Raw genomic sequence first — 18,230 nt, forward strand, 5'->3', positions numbered from 1 at the left:
TTCTATTTGGAGTTCGCTGAGCATTTATGATTTGTGTATTTATGTTGTTTAGAAGATTTGGGAAGTTTTCCCCAACAATTTCTTTGAATACTCTTCCTAGACCTTTAACCCTTTTCTTCCCCTTCTGGGACACCAATGAGTCTTATATTTGGACGTTTCATATTATCTATCATATCCCTGAGGTCCATTTCGATTTTTTCAATTTTTTTCCCCATTCTTTCTTTTACGCTTTCATTTTCCATTCTGTCATCTTCCAGGTCACTGATTCGTTGTTCAACTTCCTCTAGTCTTGTACTATGAGTGTCCAGAGTCTTTTTAATTTGGTCAACAGTTTCTTTAATTTCCATAAGATCATCCATTTTTTTATTTAGCCTTGCAATGTCTTCTTTATGCTCTTCTAGAGTCTTCTTGATTTCCTTTATATCCCGTACTATGGTCTCATTGTTCATCTTTAGTTCTTTGAGTAGCTGCTCTAGGTGCTGTGTCTCTTCTGGTCTTTTGATTTGGGTGCTTGGGCTTGGGTTATCCATATCGTCTGGTTTTTTCATATGCTTTATAATTTTCTGTTGTTTTTGGCCTCGTGGCATTTGCTGAACTTGATAGGGTTCTTTTAGGATTTGTAGACCTATTGAAGTCCTTATCTCTAATTTATCAGATCTACAGCTTCGTGGAGTACACTTTCTCTAACTAACCAGCAGGTGGCGTCCACGAGCCACCTGTTCTCCACAAGCCAGTTCTCCCCTGCTTAGCCTTTTTGGTGAGTGGGGGAGTGAGTCTTGTGGGGCCCAATTGGTGTACCAAGCTTGCGTGTGTAGTTGGTGTTGCCTGCCCTGTATGTGGGGCGTGTTTCTGGGCAGTCGGGGAGGGGGGGTGGCCCTAACAATCAAATCTCCCTGGTGATCCTAGAGTTTTAAAGCTGCTGCAATAGTCTAATCCTTCAGTTCAGTCCTGCCACAGTTTGTCTCTGCCACTGACCCACAAGTCCTTGGTATTGGCATATGGCTCCTGAGACTTGCAATTGGGCCCCTCTTCCAGGCCGTGCACCCCGGGTCCTCTGTTGAGGGATGACTGTGCTATGTCACAGGTGAGTGCCGTCCCCCCAGGGCAGTTCTGGGCTGCTGGGCTGTGTAGGGAGGCTCCCAGTCTGCTCAAATGATAGCTGAATGGGGCTTTGTTAATTCACACTGCTCCACCTTCCCAACTCTGGGACAATCAGCTGAGGTTGCAGGGAAGGCTAATGTCCATGCCCAGTTTTGTGGTGTGTGCCTGTTATTTGAAGCACTTCCGTCACACTGGGTTGTCTGGGGCAACTCTGGGCTATGGGGCTGGCGATGGGCAGGAGTGTTTCCCGTCCACCAGGATGGTGGCTGTGAGCGGACACCCCCCTTTTCTTGGGAAGTTGTGGTGTTTAGTGAATTTTCTCAGCCACTGGATTATTGCCTTTTGTCTCAGAGCTCTCTTAGTTCTGCTCTTGACTTGACGTGCCCAAACTGCAAGTCTTTGAAGCTTTCTGTATTGGGCTTAGATTTCGCTGATCTCAGCAGTTCGACATTTTCATGAGTGTTGTATGAAGTATGCCCAAAGACAGAATGCTCTGTGGTGTCCAGTCCACGCAGTTCCTGGCTTTCTACCTACTTTCCTGGAGGAGTAACTAAAACATACAGCTCACCAGTCTGCCATCTTGCCCCCGCTCCTGGGTGTTCTTTTTTTACTTTTATTTTTTATTCTTATTCTGATTCTTTCAGATGTAAGGAAAATGTTCAGAAATAGATTGTGGTGATGAATGCAAAACTATATGATTTTACTGTGAACAGCTGATTGTATATCATGGATGGTTGTATGGTTTATGAATATATTTCAATAAAACTGAATTAAAAAAAAAAAAACGAGAAAGCACAGACTACACCTTCAGTGAAATGAGGAGAACCTAAAAATTCCGAAGTACCTGAACTCTGTGAATAGCTGGTTCAAGAAAATCCACCCTTCTCAAATACAAGTAGAAATGAATGAATGAATTGATGAAAAAGATAAATGCATTTCAAAATGGAATGTTACTTTCTCATAGTGATGGATTAGGTAATTTGGAACATACTTGTCCCTGGCGACAATTAGGAAAGCTGCTCATACACATGTACATGTGAAATGCTTGAAGGAATTGGAAAGAAAATGTTACAAAGAAGTACATAGGTGAGATCTGAGACAGAAATTGGTAAGCCAAGTATTGGGGGCCATTTCCTCCCTGGGTGCACTTGCCAATCTGCAATAAAGCTACTGAGATGCTAAGAAGCACTTTTTTTTTTTTCCAACTCAACACACCCTTTATGTAATACGTACTCTATGCCAGGCCCTGTGCTGGGCACTGAGGATTCAGACATGATTAGCACATTACCTTAGGAGACAGACTCATGCCCTACTAATTATAAAACAGTGAGATAAGTGTCAAGTAGAAGCATGAACCAAGGGCTTTGGAAGAAGAAACAACTATTTCTGCCTGGAGAGCTGGGAAAGGAGGTGACATTTGAGTGGGGCCTCAGAGGACAAGTAAGATTTTGCCAGGCAGAGAAAGGGGGAAGGACATTTCAGGTAAAGGGAACTACAGGGCAAAAAGCAAGGGAGCATGGACATGTTTGGCCTGTTCAGGTAAGGAAAGTGCCTTGTGCGATGGGAGGTGACCAGCCCTGCTGTGACCCATCTCCCAGCTCTCAGGTACCTCCTACTCTCAGGGCAGAGGCCTGGGGGAAGGAGTTGCTCTCCACCTCCTTATTCCCTGTGGGACCTCAGAGGGTCACGAGAGAGAGGCTGCATGGCCTCCAGGTCCTCAGAGACTTCTGGTTTCTCATCAAGTCTCAGGAATAGAGAATTCCACTTCAGTGGAGAAGTTCCAAGAGATGCTACTGCGGGCCCTTCCAGCTCTGGTGCTGAAGAACCAGCCCTTGGATATTTTTCACTTCACCAACCTGCTGCTCAAGCTGCCAGACATATGGACCCTGACCTGACTGGCATGCATTCTTGAGAAGCTGCTGTCCTTTCAGGTGGACACCCAGTGACCCACCAGCCAGCCTTTTGCCACTGCCCCCTCCCCTTATACAGAGGTGAACTCTTCACTTCTCTCTTTCATAAGCAGCTTGGGCCAAAAGTGCCAAATGCTGTGTTTGTGGTGGTTGATGTAGTGTTTGAACACTGGCAGGTATGCCTCCTGACTCTTCTAGATCTTGTCCACACACAGCAGGCCTGAGCTGTCTGTTGACATCAGCAGCACAGCATACAGCAGAGCCACTTTTGTGTCATTCAGCTTAAAGACAGAGAGTGACTTGCCCAGTTCAAAGATGGTGTCAGAGTGAAATCACCTATGCCCAGGCCACCATTCTTGAGCTGCAATTGCTTGCTGGCCATCTCGCCTCTCAGTGTCAGAGTGTCGGTCTCATGGTCATAGCAGACATCCACCCACAGAGATGTGATCTCCACCTCTTCAGGAGGAGGATCTGGTCTGTGCAAGGCAGTTTAGAGAATATGGGCAGATTTTTGACAAAAGTTTACCATGCAGGTGATGGCCAGGCTCATGATCTTGGTAAAGTCACTGATGGCCTCTAGGTCTTCCTTCTCTCTGTTAGGCTTGGAGATGATGGGTGACTGGCCAATTCATTAGGCAGGAATTTCCACCTTTGCTTCCAAGGGCTTCCCTGGGAGAGGGTAAAATGCATAAAATATAGAGTGAGAAGTAATGGAATGTGGAATTGGAGACCCAGGAGAAGAAAAAATACAGCAGAAGGAATATTTGAAAAGATAATGGCTGATAATTGTCCAAAAGTAATAAAAACATCAATTTAAGAATCAAGAAGTCCTACAAACCCCAAGTATCATAAGATAAATCCACACATAGGTACAAAAATAGTAGGAAAATAACCAAAAAACAAAATGAGAGAGGGAATCTTAACAGCAGCAAAAGAAAGAAAGAAATCTCCATAGGAGCAAAAATTAGGCTTGCAGATGACTCCTCACCAGGAACCATGGGAGCTAGGAGACAATGGAATAATACTTAACAATGTACTGAAAGAAAATGATGCCAACCTAGAATTCTGTACCTAGTGAAAATGCGATCCAAGGATGAAGGTGAAATAAGCCTATTTCAGACCAAAACAAACAAAAAACCTGAATTTAACACCAAGAGACCTACACTAAAGGAAATTCTACTGATAGAAAGGAAATGATCCTAAATGGAAGTTTGGAGAGGCTGGAAGGTATGAATAGCATTAAAAATGGTAAATATTGGGCAATCCTAATTGAATACTGTCTGTGTAAAACAATGATAATTGTTCTTTTGGTATTTTAAATAGGGTAAGAATTAAAATACTTGATAACATTGGTAAAAAGTTTGAAGTGGTGAATGGAGTTAAAGTATTCTTAATTCCTTTCATTAGCCAAGAAAAGAGTGAAAGTACTAATTATAATAAGTCAGGAATACATTGGAATTTTTAGGGTGACCATTTAAAGAACAGTAAAAGAGGGTTTAACTTTCAAGTTAGTAGAAAAGTGTTATGGAATAATGACTCTTAGAAGTTTACACAAGCAGGCAGTAGAGTAAAAGAAACATAGAACAAACAGGAAAAATAAAAAGCAAATAGTAAAAGAGTATAATAGATTTAAGCCCAAATATGTCAGTAATTAAGTGAAAATGGACTAGGCAATTCAATTAAGAGATAAAATTATTTTTATGTTGGGTAGAGGAAAAACTAACCACCTGCTCTTTACAAGAGACACAATAAGAAAAATTGAAAGAAAAAGGGCAGAAAAAATTCTACCATGAAATCAACAAGCAAAAGAAAGCTGATGCAGTCATATTAATATCAAAATATTTCTTAAGGAAAAAAAATTACTAGAGCTAAAGATACACAAAGTCATAATAATAAAAAGATTGAATGCATTAGAATTATAGGGAAATTCAAAATTTATATGCAACAGACAGTAGGGCCTCAAAGTTTTTAAAACAAAATGACACATGTTGCTGCAACCAATATGAAACTTGAAAACATTATGCTAAATGAGAAGTCAGTCACAAAAGGCCACCTATATTGTATATTTCCATTGATATTAAATATCCAGAATAGGCAAATCCATAGAGACAGAAAATAGAGTAGATAATGCCAGGGCCTTGTGGGAGAGAAGCATGGGGAATGATGGCTAACAGGTATGGGTTTTCGTTTGGGAGTGATGAAAATGTTCTGAAGTTAGCGATGATGGTTTCACAATTCTGAATATACTAAAAACCACTCAATTGTGAAAAGAAAAAATAGGCAGAATGGAAGCAGTCCCAGATAAACACAGGGAATATTTGTTACTAACAGACATTCCATTTAAGAAACACTAAGGGAAGCTCTTCAGGCTGAAAGAAAGTGACACCAAGATGGTAACTTGAATCTACACAAAGAAATAAAGAGCACTAACAGATTTTATTTAAGTAATTATAAAAGACAGCATAAATATACTTTTTCTCTTAACTGATTGAAAAGACAATTTCATAAAACTCTAATTAAAAATCATATTATTGGGCATATAACATAAATCTGCAACACATATGACAATAATAGCAGAAAGGAGGGGAGAGATAATGGGGCTATACTGGAGCTGGGGGGTAACTCGAATCCATAGGAACAGATGAAGATGAAAGAATCTATAAATATATTTTCCGCTTTATTCTCTTAACTTGTTTAAAAGACATGAGATTGAATAAAGCTATAATGATAACATTGTATCATTTTGATTTATTACATATTGAGACATAATAGTGCAAAGGAGTGGGAAAAAAATGTAGTTATATTAGAAAGAATTCCTATATTTTAGTGGAATTCAATTAGTATTAAGCTATAGTAAATTATGATACGTTAATATGCGTATTGTAATCGTAGAGCAATCAGTAAGAAAATAACAAAAGAATTGAAATTGTATGCTGGAAGATATCTATTTAATATAAAAGAAGATGGTAAAGAAGGAACAGAAGGGTAAAGAATCCCTGGGACCGACAGAAAACATTTCTCCAAAGAAGATATACAACTGGTGGCGGCGACGGTGCAGTCGGCCGGTCGTAGCCGTCTTCTGTCCAGCAGCTGCTGCAGCGGCAGCGGCGGCGGGCGCGGCGCGAGGCGTCGCCACGGGACAGCGGCGGCGGCGGGGGCAGGAGACTCGTGGACACGCGCCGCGCCGCCGAAGAGACTGAGGAGAGAGGCGCCTCCTTGCTCCCACCGCCCCCGGGCTTCACTGCCCAGTTCCCAGCTCGCCAGCGTTTTTAGTTGGAATATACGCTGCACATTTATGGCGATTCTGAGCGTGAGGGCAGACTTCTGCCTGGCTCAGCACAGCGTTTTCGCTGACGAGTGAGCTTGGAGGTTCTGTGTGCCACAATCAACATTGCCTTGAAGACTCTGGACACTGAGACTGGCTTCAGAAACAGTTGGCTTTTGTGTTTGTTTAATTGCAAGCATATTTCTTTTAATGACTCCAGTAAAATTAAGCAAGTAAACAAAAGGGAAAAGCGATCTACACTTTTACCTTGACTCACTGGTGCCTAAATATAGTAACGGCTGCTTAAGTTTTGAATGTGGCTGGATTTTTTTGGAGTCTGAAGGTATCCATCTACATACATTCAGGCCCAAGTTGAATTTGGATTTGAGTGGATTCTAAATCCTTCTGCGTGACCCCTCCGGAGAGCTGGTGGAGAATGCAGGGGTGTTGGGCTTCCCTACCTTGATGGTTGCTGATGTGCTCTCAGGTATAGGGGACTGGCGGTTTGATGGGCTGAGCTCTCTACCACCGGATTTGCCCTTGGGAAGACTGCTGCTGCAAAGGAGAGGCTAGGCCTCCCTATAATTGTGCCTAAGAGTCTCCTCCAGAATGCCTCTTTGTTGCTTAAATGTGCCCTCTCTCTCTGTCTAGCTAAGCCAACTTGGCAGGTGAAATCACTGCCCTCCCTGCTAAGTGGGATCAGACACCCAGAGGAGTGAATCTTCCCGGCAACATGGAATGTGACTCCGGGGGAGGAATCTAGAACCCTCATCGTGAGATGGAGAACATCTTCTTGACCAAAAGGGGGATTTGAAAGGAAATGAAATAAGCTACAGTGGTAGAGAGATTCCAAAAGGAGCCGAGAGGTCATTCTGGTGGGCACTCTTATGCACAATAGAGACAACCCTTTTTAGGTTCTAATGAATTGGAATAGCTAGCAGTAAATACCTGAAACTATCAAACTACACCCCAGAACCCTTGAATCTTGAAGACGATGGTATAAAAATGTAGCTTATGAGGGGTGATGATGTGATTGGGGAAGCCATATGGATCATGCTCCCCTTTGTCCAGAGTATGGATGGATGAATAGAAAAAAAGGGGCAAAGAAAAAAAAAAAAAGGCACCCAGTGTTCTTTTTTACTTTAATTGTTCTTTTCCACTTTAATTTTTATTCTTATTATTTTTGTGTGTGTGGTAATGAAAATGTTCAGAAATTCATTTTGGTGGTGAACACGTAACTATATAATGGTACTGTGAACAACTGAATGTACACTTTGTATGATTACATGGTATGTGAATATATCTCAGTAAGATTGAATTAAAAAAACAAAAGAGGCAGAGTCCCCTGAACTGTATGCCAATGTACAATGCAAAAAAATAAAACTTTTTCCAAGTCAAATAAAATAAAATAAATCTTTCTGTGTATCTTGAAGAGAGAAGCTTCTTAATGAATAAACAAGTTGAATAGAGAAAACAGTGATTGATAATAGGCATTTTAGTGGTCCTTTTAATGTTTTCTGCTGTGAAACATTCCAAGATTTATTGATTTCCCCTACTCCACCCTCCACCCCCTTTTCCCCCTCATGTTCACACAAGCATGCGCACACTTTTTATTTGCCATAATGAACAGCCTAGAACCTGCAGAGCTCTCCTGTGAGAACATGCATTTTCTGATAATTCACAACCCTAACAATGCTACCCTCAACAAGTTCATGGGGGAACTTAAAAAATTTCCTTATTTGCCTCTACTAACAATTTTTGTCTAAAGTCTATTTTGTCTGAGATTAATACAGCTGCTCTACCTTTCTTTTGGTTAGTGTTTGCATGGTATATCTTTTTCCATCCTTTTACTTTCAACCCATTTGTGTTTTTTAATCTAAAGTATATGTCTTGTAAGCAGCATATAGTTGGATCATGTTTTTTTTAAATCTGTCTACCAATATTTTTGCCTTTTAGTGGGAAAATTTAATCAATCACATTTAATGTAATTACTGATAAATTAGAATGTATTTGTGTCATTTTTCTATTTTCTCTATATGTCTTATGTTTTTGTATTCCTTTAGTCTTCCATTACTACCTTAATTGTATTAACTAAATATTTTCTATTGTATCATTTAATTCTATTGTTCTTTCCTTTAGTATAAAAATTTGAGTTATTTTCTTAGTGGCTTCCCTGGGAATTGCAATTAACATCTAAATTTGTAACAATCTACTTCAGATTAATACCAACTTTACTTCAATTAGATACAGACTTTGCTCCTATAGAAAGAGGGTGGAGATTGGGCAGTTGATGCTTAAGGAGTACAGAATGTTTAACAAGATTGATTGTAAAGATTCAGAAATGGATAGCGCAATACTATGTGATGATAGCACAATAAGTAAGTATAATGAACAAAGCTGAGTGTGAGTATGGTTGAAAGAGGAAGGCTAGAGGCATGTATGCACCAGGAGGAAAGATAGAGGATAAAAACTGGGACTGTATAACTTAGTGAAACTTAGAGTGAACAATGATGGTGACTAATTGTACAAATATAAGAAAGTTTTTACATGAGTAAGAAGAACAAATGTATGTCACCATTGCAGGGTGTTAAAATATGGAAAAAATACAATTAATGCAAACTGGGGTCTGTAGTTAAAAGCAACATTATAATATTCCTTCATTAATTGTAACAAAGGCAATATACCAAAGCTAAATGTCAATAAGAGGGGGATGTAAGGGAAGGGTATGAGATTTTTTTCTTTTCTTTTTCTTTTTTTCTTCTTTTCTTCTTTCTTTGCAGGAGAAATGGAAATTTTCTCATATAGACTGTGATAATGAATGCATAACTATTTATTATACCAGGAGATATTGATTGTAAACTTAGGATGGATTTATTGTGTGTGGATAAAACTATTTTAAAAATAAACAGATAAAAAATGGAATTACAAAAAAAGTGCTATCATCAATTGTAACAAATTTTCCACACCAATGTAAGCGTTGGTGGTGGGGTTGTATATGGGAATCCTGTATTTTATGCATGATTGTTCTGTAAACCCACAACTTCTCTAATAAAATTTTTTTAAAAAGTGCTGGAGAAGACGTGGAAAGAAAGGTATACCTATTCAATGTTGGTAGGGAAGTAGAATGGTGCAGCCCCTCTGGAGTGCAGTGTGACAGTTTCACAGGAGGCTAAGTATAGGGATGCCATATGATCATGCAATCCCGTTACTGTGTATATACTCAGAAGAACTGAAAGCCAGGACACAAATAGACATTTGCACACTGATGTTTATGTCAGCTTTATTCACAATTGCCAATGGATGGAGATGGCCCAAGGGTTCATCAACTGCAGAGTGGAAGGGCAAACTGTGATGTATACATACAAGGGAATACTATGCAGCTGCAGAAAGGAAGGAAGTTGTGAGGCATGCAACAAGATAAAAGAAACTTGAGAACATTATGTTGAGCAAAATAATCCAGAAAGAAAAGGACAAATATTGTATGGTCCCACTAATATAAACTAACTATAATGAGCTAGCTCTGAGAATTAAATTTGAGAGCATAGGTTATCAGGAGATAGAAAGTGGGCAGAGACTGAGAAATCTATGATTAAATAAGGGGAATGGGATTTTTTTTTCTTCAGAAGAAATGAGAATGTTCTCATATTGACTGTAGTGGTGAATGCATAACTGTGTGATTATACCAAGAGCCATGGATTGTACACTTAGGTTGGATTGTATGGTATGCGAAAAAAACTGTTTGAGGGGGGCATATAAATTATGTCCTACCTGGTAAGTAACATAACCCTCGTAAATATGCAAAGGTGAGACGGAACCAAACTTCTGCTATGGTTGGTGGCTGATGACTCCAATATAAGCCAACAGTCAAATGAAAATAGCTTCATTTAGAAAATGCTTATAAGAAAATAAGGGCCTGGATTGTAAGCTCTTACAGCAGTCATGTTTATTCCTGGGTTTTAACTGTTATTTATAAATTCAGAGATGCTGTGCTCTTTGTGTATAACCTGATTCCCTGGAACTTTGGATATCTGTGTGACACCTGAGACTCAGAGTTAGAGTTTTGCACCTCTGAAAGTCAGCATTATTCCATACAGCAACTGTTAAAAGAAGCTGAAAAAGAGACTTCAACTAGAGATATGAATGAAGCTGATCTGGTTAGGACTAAAGTAAATCAGAATAGAGGGTAAAAGATGATAATTGTCTGTATTTTAAAACTCCAATTTCTGTGTGAGAACAAAGGAGAAGATGTTTATTTGGCCCAAAATTTAAATTTTCTATAGCACATTATCTAACTTAACCAGTCTGTTCAGTGTATTTAAACAACCTAATTACATGGAGCCTAGAGTAGGGAATTAGATTACAGAGAATGTTACTCTGTACAGGTTAATGTAATGCCCTGATACATTCCAGAGTAATTTTGGCAGAAAATATATAAGTATTTGCAAAGTTCCTTGAAGGACTGGAGAAAAAAATTTGGAACTATTAAACTTCCCTGCCTGGGGAATTCCTGATATTCTCTCAAGCATTGGCAACGCCTGACTTAGTAAGTCAAGCCCTTGATCATGAGGCTTTCCCATATGGAACTTATTTCTGTAATGGTGAAGCTAAGCCCACTTATAATTATGCCCAGAGAACCTCTTTTGTTGTTCAGATGTGGATTCTCTCTTTCTAAGCCAAACTCTGCAAATAAACCAACTACTCTCCACTCTATGTGGGACATGACTTCCAGGGGTGTAAGTCTCCCTGGCAATGTGGGATATGACTTCCAGGGATGACAATGCCTTCTTGACCTAAAGAGGGAAAAGAAATGGAATAAAATAAAGTTTCAATGGCTAAGAGATTTCAAATAGAGTCAAGAGGTCATTCTGGAGGTTACTCTTATGCAAGCTACAGTCAGATATTGCAAATAGCCACAGTATGCCAAGCCCCAATGAACAATATTCCTGAAAACCCTAAAGAATATATTGGACTATAGGACTCTATGAAAGTTTTACTTATTAAGTTTATTTTTTCAGAAACTTAAAATCTCCAGATTGTTCCTATGCCAGGTAAGTCCTGAAGCTCAGAGGTACCAGTCTCTGCAAGAACATCACCCAGTTTCATTCCTCCACCCATAAGGTCAACACCCTTTTTCAGAATGCAGAAGTTAGAATGGTCATTGCCCAAATATCCCTGAAGATTGAGTGAATGACCAAATGAAAGGGAGGAGTTGTAACTGAGAAGGTAGGATTTAACAAATGATTATGACTATGGAATAATTATATAACTATTTCTTTTTAGTTTCTAGTGTATTAGAATAGCCAGAAGGATATATCTGAAATTGTTGAACTGTAACTCAGTAACCTTGATCTTTGATAATGATCGTATAACTTTATAGCTTTTATCTTATGACTGTGTGATTGTAAAAATCTTGTGACTGACACCCCCTTTATCCAATGTATGGGTAGATAATAAAGACATGCATGGAAAGAAAAAACTTTGCTTCTACATACCTCCATTCCATCCCCACTCCTTCATGCTGCTGTTGTCATACAAATTACATCTCATACATTGTGTATCCATCAACACAGATATATAATTATTCCTTTATGTCTTTTAGCTCAGATATGAGAAAAGTTGTTACAAACAGAAAATGCATTTCTCCTGTCTTCATATTTACCTTTTTAGTTACCTTTATCAGTAATCTTTATTTCTTCACATAGGTTCAAATTATTGTATAGTATCCTTTTATTTAAGCCTGAACAACTCTCTTTATCATTTCTTATAGGGCAGGTCTACTGGTAGTGAACTTTTTCAGCTTTTTTTCTTGAAATGCCTTAATTTCTCCTTCATTCTTGAAGGATACTTTTCCCAGATACAGAATTCTTGTTTGACAGGTTTTTGTTTTTGTTTTTTTTTCCATTCAGGATTGTTATTTTCATTCAGTCATACCACAGCCTTATGGCCTCATGGTTTTGATAAGAAATCAGGTGTTTGTCTTACTGAGGATTCCTTATATGTAATGAGTTGCTTCTCTTTTGCTGCTTTCAAGATTCTTTCTTTATCCTGGGCTCTCCACAGTTGGATTATTATTCATGAAGGTTTGGATTTCTTTGACTTTATTTGGAGTTCTTTGAGATTCTTTGATATGTAGGTTAATGGTTTTATCAAATTTGGGAAGTTTTCAGCCACTATTCCTTCAAATGTTCTTTCTGCCCCTTTCTTTCTCTGTTCTCCTGATGAAACTCCCATTATATGTATGTTGGTACACTTAATAGTGCCCACAGTTCTCTTTATTATTTTTTCTTTCTGTTCCTCAGACTGGATAATATCAATTGATATATCTTCAAGTTCACTGATTCTGCTGCCATCTCAAATCGTCCACTGAACCCCTCTAGTGAATTTTTCATTTCAGTTATTGTATTGTACTCTTCAACTCAAAATTTTCCTTTTAATTCTTTTTTTAATAATTTCTATTTCTATTGATATTCTCTACCTTGGTGAGATATCATTCTCATATTTTCCTTTAGTTATTTAGGCATGGCTTCCTTTAGTTATTTGAAAATATTTTAAAAGATTGATTAAAAGTCTCTGTCTAGAAAGCTGATTACAGGGTACCATGGGCAGGAATGAGGGGAGGGGAAATAGGGAGTTATTGCTTTATGGGTACAGAGTTTCTGTTTGAGATGACGGAAAAGTTTTGGTAATGGATGGTGATGATGGTACCACAACATTGTGAATGTAATAAATACCACTGAATTACATATTTGAAAGTGGCTAAAATGGGAAATTTTATGTCACATATATTTTACCAGAATAAAAAAATGCCTTTGTCTAGTAATTCCAACCTCTGAGCTTCCTTCTAGACAGCTTCTCTTGAATGCTTTTTTCCTGTGTATGGGCCATACTTTCTTGTTTCTCTGCATGTCTTACAATTTTTTTGTTGGAAATGACATTTTCAATAATATAATGTGGTAACTCTAGGAATCAGATTCTCCCCCATCCTTAGGGCTTGTTTTTATTACTGTCTGTCTTATTGTAGTCTATTCTTTGGTGATTTTTCTGATCTAATTCTCTGCAGACTGTATTCTTTATCATGTATGCCCATTGAAGTCACTGCTCGGTTAGTTCAGTGGTCAGCTAATTGTGTGACAGAGATTTCTGTAATTGCCTGGAGCCAATAAGTCTCCCCATCTTTGTTAAGGGGCTCTGTGTTGATGTTGGGGCATCCTTTTAATAATCAAACAAGCTGTTGACAAGTCTGCCTTGACTTTCACTTCCTACTGGCACAGAGACTCAAGATCAACCAGAGGTGAGATTTTAGGACTTTCTCAGTTTCTCATATATCCTGAATATTCACACAGCCCCAACCCAAATGATTTTAATGTGCAATAAAGTTTGATAACCACTTTTCTAAAGGATAAAATTCAGATAAAAGAAAATGATTCTAGAGAAAAAGTGACTGACAGGAAGAAGTAGTAAAAAAAAAAAAGAAAGAAAGAAAGAAAGAAACACATGGATCAATCTAAACAAACATGACTATATAAAACAGTAACAATAATGTCCAATTTGGGTGCCAAACACAAAACAGAATCTCCCAAAGCTAGACAGCATGTAAGAGAGATGGCAATTTGAGTAAACTATTCAAAGTTCTTCCATTGTTTGAGAGAAAGGTAGAGATATTGAGTAATGTTAGCTGTTAAGTGTGCATGTTAAGATTTTTAAGGGTAACCACTAGAAGGGAGGTCAGTAAACTATGGCTCATTGATAAAATCCTACCTCTACCAATTTCTGTAAGTAAAGGTTTTGTGTGTGTGTGTGTGTGTGTGTGTGTGTGTGTGCGCGCGCACGCGTACCTAAAAACATCCATTCATTTACGTACTATGTATGTCTGCTTTCAGGCTACAATGACAGACTGGAATAGATGAAACAGACCATATGTCTCACAAAGCTTAAAAAGTTTGCCAGCCCTGCTCCAGATAAAACTACCATTTTAAAGGAAATACTAGGGACAGAGGAAAATGTTAAATGATACCATATGAGCACATCAGCAACCATCAAGGTGGGGAAACCCAACACCCCTGAATTCTCCACCAGCTCCTCAAGGGGGCTCTGCATATTTTCTTCATTTTTTTTTTAATTAACTCTTTTTAAAAAAAATTATATAAAAAAATAAAAAAACATACAGTAAAAAAACATTTCAAACAAACATAACATAACAGTGGAGCAAGAAAAAGACAACTAACCTAAAATAACTACTTTACTTCCAACATGTTCCTACTCTACTCCAAGAAAATAACCTAATATAGCAACATTTCTGTGAAGTTGTTCCTACCATACCCATCAGAAATGTGAGCACTCACTGGATATTTGGTGATATTAAGAAAATATTGTTAGTTTTCAATGTTATAAGGGTATTATAGTTATGTTTTTTAAAAAAGATTCCTTGTACTTTTGAGTTGCATACAAAAACATTTACAGATGAAATGATATGTTATCTAGGATTTGATTTTAAATAATCCTGATAGAAAGGGAATTATAAATGAAACAAATTTGGCCATGTATTGATAATTATTGAAGTCAATTTGATGGGAACATTGGAATCATTATACTAGTCTCTCATCTTTTGTATATGTTTGGAAATTGCCCTATCAAAAGTTTTAGAATAAGAAAACTGTTAAGGAAAAAAAATAGATTGTCAAGAGCAGATGAATTATAACAGCATTATTTAGGTCATGAAGAAAAAAAGGTTGTCAAGGATAAGCCTATTATAATAGAACTGCATGGTTAATAAAGGAAAAAGTGAACATAAGAGTTTTGGTTTAAAATGCAGAAGTGTTTTTTTGTGCCATATATAGTTCAAAGTTTGAATTGCTGCTAGGAGACTTAGCCACATCTATGGTCATCATATTTTTGTATCTGCCCAAAGATGGAATACCTTGATAAAATACATATCAAATTTGATCTCACAACATGTAATAGGAACTGGATGCTGTAGAAAACATTATATTTAGTCTAGAAAAGCTATGAAATGCAATAAAAAAGTTAATAAAACAGAAAATCTTCAAATAAAGAACAAACCATGATCTTTGGCAGAAAATGAAATTAATTTTTAATTTATTCTATCCACAGTTACCAGCTATGAACTGTTACTTGCCACAAATAATGTTAGCAAAAGCCTACCCAAAATAAAGTAGATTGAAGTTTGCTTAACTTTTAAAAGGATTTTTTTTTAATTTTTAGGGAAAATGGTTTTTCTAAATCAAAAGAAGAGCATGTGAAATATTCAATAAACATAACACTTCAATAAAAACATAAGAAAATTAGAACAGGGAAATGGAAATAATTGCATGACAATAAAGGAATAGACAGATTATCCCATAAATAATCTCAAAACTAATTTATATTCTCTATTGAAAAGAGATTTGAATTTTTTTGTTTCTGTGTAATATCACAGCAATGAAAAATAGAAAGAACTTATGAATTACTCTACATCATGTGATATAATTGATATTGATTATGAAATTAAAATACTTTCTAATACTTTCTGTATTAATCTATGAAACTTCATTGCAATGTGCAAACTTGATATGTAAAGTTCATAATTTAGACTTCTGATTCTGGGACAAAATGGAGTATACGGACTTCTACCTATTCCTCCCACTAAGTACAGCTACAAACCTTGAATTTAAGTATTAAACAACGTAAGAACTCTGAAGGGTGGAGAGAAGGCAGCAGACTGACTAGGGATCTCAGAACCCAAGGCACTGAGTTCCTTGAGTTTTCCTTTTGCCTAATATATCCAGGAATGGGTGTTGGAGATGCTGGCAACCCAGAAATGCCAATAGTCACAGACCAAAAAAGCTACCCAAGAAGCTTGTTCTGTCTAGCCAAAGGACAATGAAAGGGGCAACCTATCAAGAGAGAACATTCTTAGACATTAACTGTCCTACTCCAGTCAAAAGCCATAGAAAAAACTGTGCCCCCCACCCCTGTCTGCAAAGGCCAACTGGGAAAACTAGACTTCCACCCTTGCCAGTTAAAACAAGATGCCATTTTCCCACCCCACCCCTGAGGTGGCATCGGAGAAGGTATATGAACTGAGAAACAGAATGTAGTCTATCCATATAATTGAATATTATTCAGCCATAAAAAAAGAATGACGTTCTGTTACATGCTGCAATATGGATGAACCTTGATGACATCATATTGAGTGAAATAAGCCAGACCCAAATGGACAAATATTGTATGATTTCACTTATGCAAAATATCTAGAATATGTAAATTCATAGAGACAGAAAGTAAATTACAGGCTATCAGGGCAGGATGGGGAAGTTGGGGAAGATTGAGGAGTTAATGCTTCATGGGTACAGAGTTTCTGTTTGGGGCGATTGCAAAGTTTTGGTAATGGATGGGGGTGATGATAACACAACATTGTGAATGTACTTAGTACCACTGAAATGTACATTTGAAAGTAGTTAAAATGGGAAATTTTGTGTTATATATATGTTATCACAGTAAAAATAAAAATAAAGCTGTCATATATATATATGTTACTACAATAAAATTTTAAATAAAAAATAACAGGTTAGCAGATGGCTGAGATGAGCCACTTTCCCCAAAATAATCTCTATTAAAACAATATGATTATTGTGGTAGCAGAACATCATGAACATAGTTAACAGCACTGAATTATATATCTGAATGTGGCTAAAAGGGGAATTTTAGGTTCTATAGATGTTAAATAAAAAAATAGGACTGCACAGCACATGGAAGCCTATTGTAAATGATGAGGTATAGTTAATAGTACAATTATTAAAATGTTCCTTCAAGAATTGTAACAAATGTACCACACAAATTCAAGGTGTTAATAATAAGGTGCTATATAGAAATCTGTACTTTATGCATGATTTTTCTGTCAATCTACAGCTTCTCTAACAAAAAAATATATAATTAGCAACTTTATTGAAGGAAGGCAAAAAAAAAGTTTTATGGAATAAATTTATGAGTTGTTTATCTTTATTTTATTACTCCTCCATCCAGATTTTGCTGACCCATCAAGAAAACACCCAGACATGTGCAAGAATAAGAAAATTCAGTCATAGTCATCTCTGATATTTTACCAACTTTCAGTCGTATAAAAAACAGTCATACACACATTTCCCTTTTTTGCTATTCTAACGTGTATTTGTGAAAATAAGGGAACATTTTATTCAATCAATTGTAAGTTTTATTTATAACTTGTGAATATTTAGATACATGGTTTGTGGATTTCCATTTCTTCTCTTGCCCTCCTCCTAGCAATGTTAGGGGCGGGCCTGGCCCTAACCTTAAGCCTCGGCTTCCTTTTCCGGAAGAAGAGGCTAATACTCCTGAGCTCACGGAATTGGAAATTACCAGTCACCTGGTGCAATACGGGTGCGGAGTAAATATTTTTAATGTAACTTCCGCCTAAGGAATCAGTGTTCAACGAGTGTTTTGCTTCTTATTCTCTTTTTCTAATACTATTATTATTTAGGATGCAAGAGAGACCAACGTGGTCGAGGCCCGAGGGAAAGGCAGGGGCTGAAGACACCGGAGAGCTCTGGGATGGGGCGGGTGGAATCGGCCCCCGGGGGCTGGCTTTGGTAGTGGGGGTGGAAAGGAGGAATCCCCACCACCCCCGCAGGAAACCCGCCGGTGATTGGAGGTGTGTGCCTGCGTGTGTGCCTGTGTGTACATGTGAGTGAGGAGGGGGGTAGCTCCGACTCCCGCAGACACCACCACACATGACGAAGCTACTTCCCCTCACGCGGTCCACGGCCACGCCCGCACACACACAACACACCACCGGGCATCCGAGGGTCCGGTTGCCATGGCGAGCAGAGCGCGTGAGCCCGGCCGGCCCTCCCGCCCCGTGCCGAGCCCGGTCACCTCCAGCTCTGATTGGTCGCTGCTTCTTCATTATGCAAATCATTTGCGTAGATTCAGAGGCC

General features: G+C 38.1%; 1 pseudogene; it reads right to left on the reverse strand.

The window, feature by feature from the left end:
* Window positions 1–2,846: 2,846 nt before the first annotated feature.
* On the reverse strand, window positions 2,847–18,199 carry LOC119532759 (annotated as a pseudogene).
* Between the last annotated feature and the right edge of the window lie 31 nt (window positions 18,200–18,230).

Source organism: Choloepus didactylus, chromosome 4 (genome assembly GCF_015220235.1).
Source record: "Choloepus didactylus isolate mChoDid1 chromosome 4, mChoDid1.pri, whole genome shotgun sequence".
NCBI classification, from domain to species: domain Eukaryota; kingdom Metazoa; phylum Chordata; class Mammalia; order Pilosa; family Megalonychidae; genus Choloepus; species Choloepus didactylus.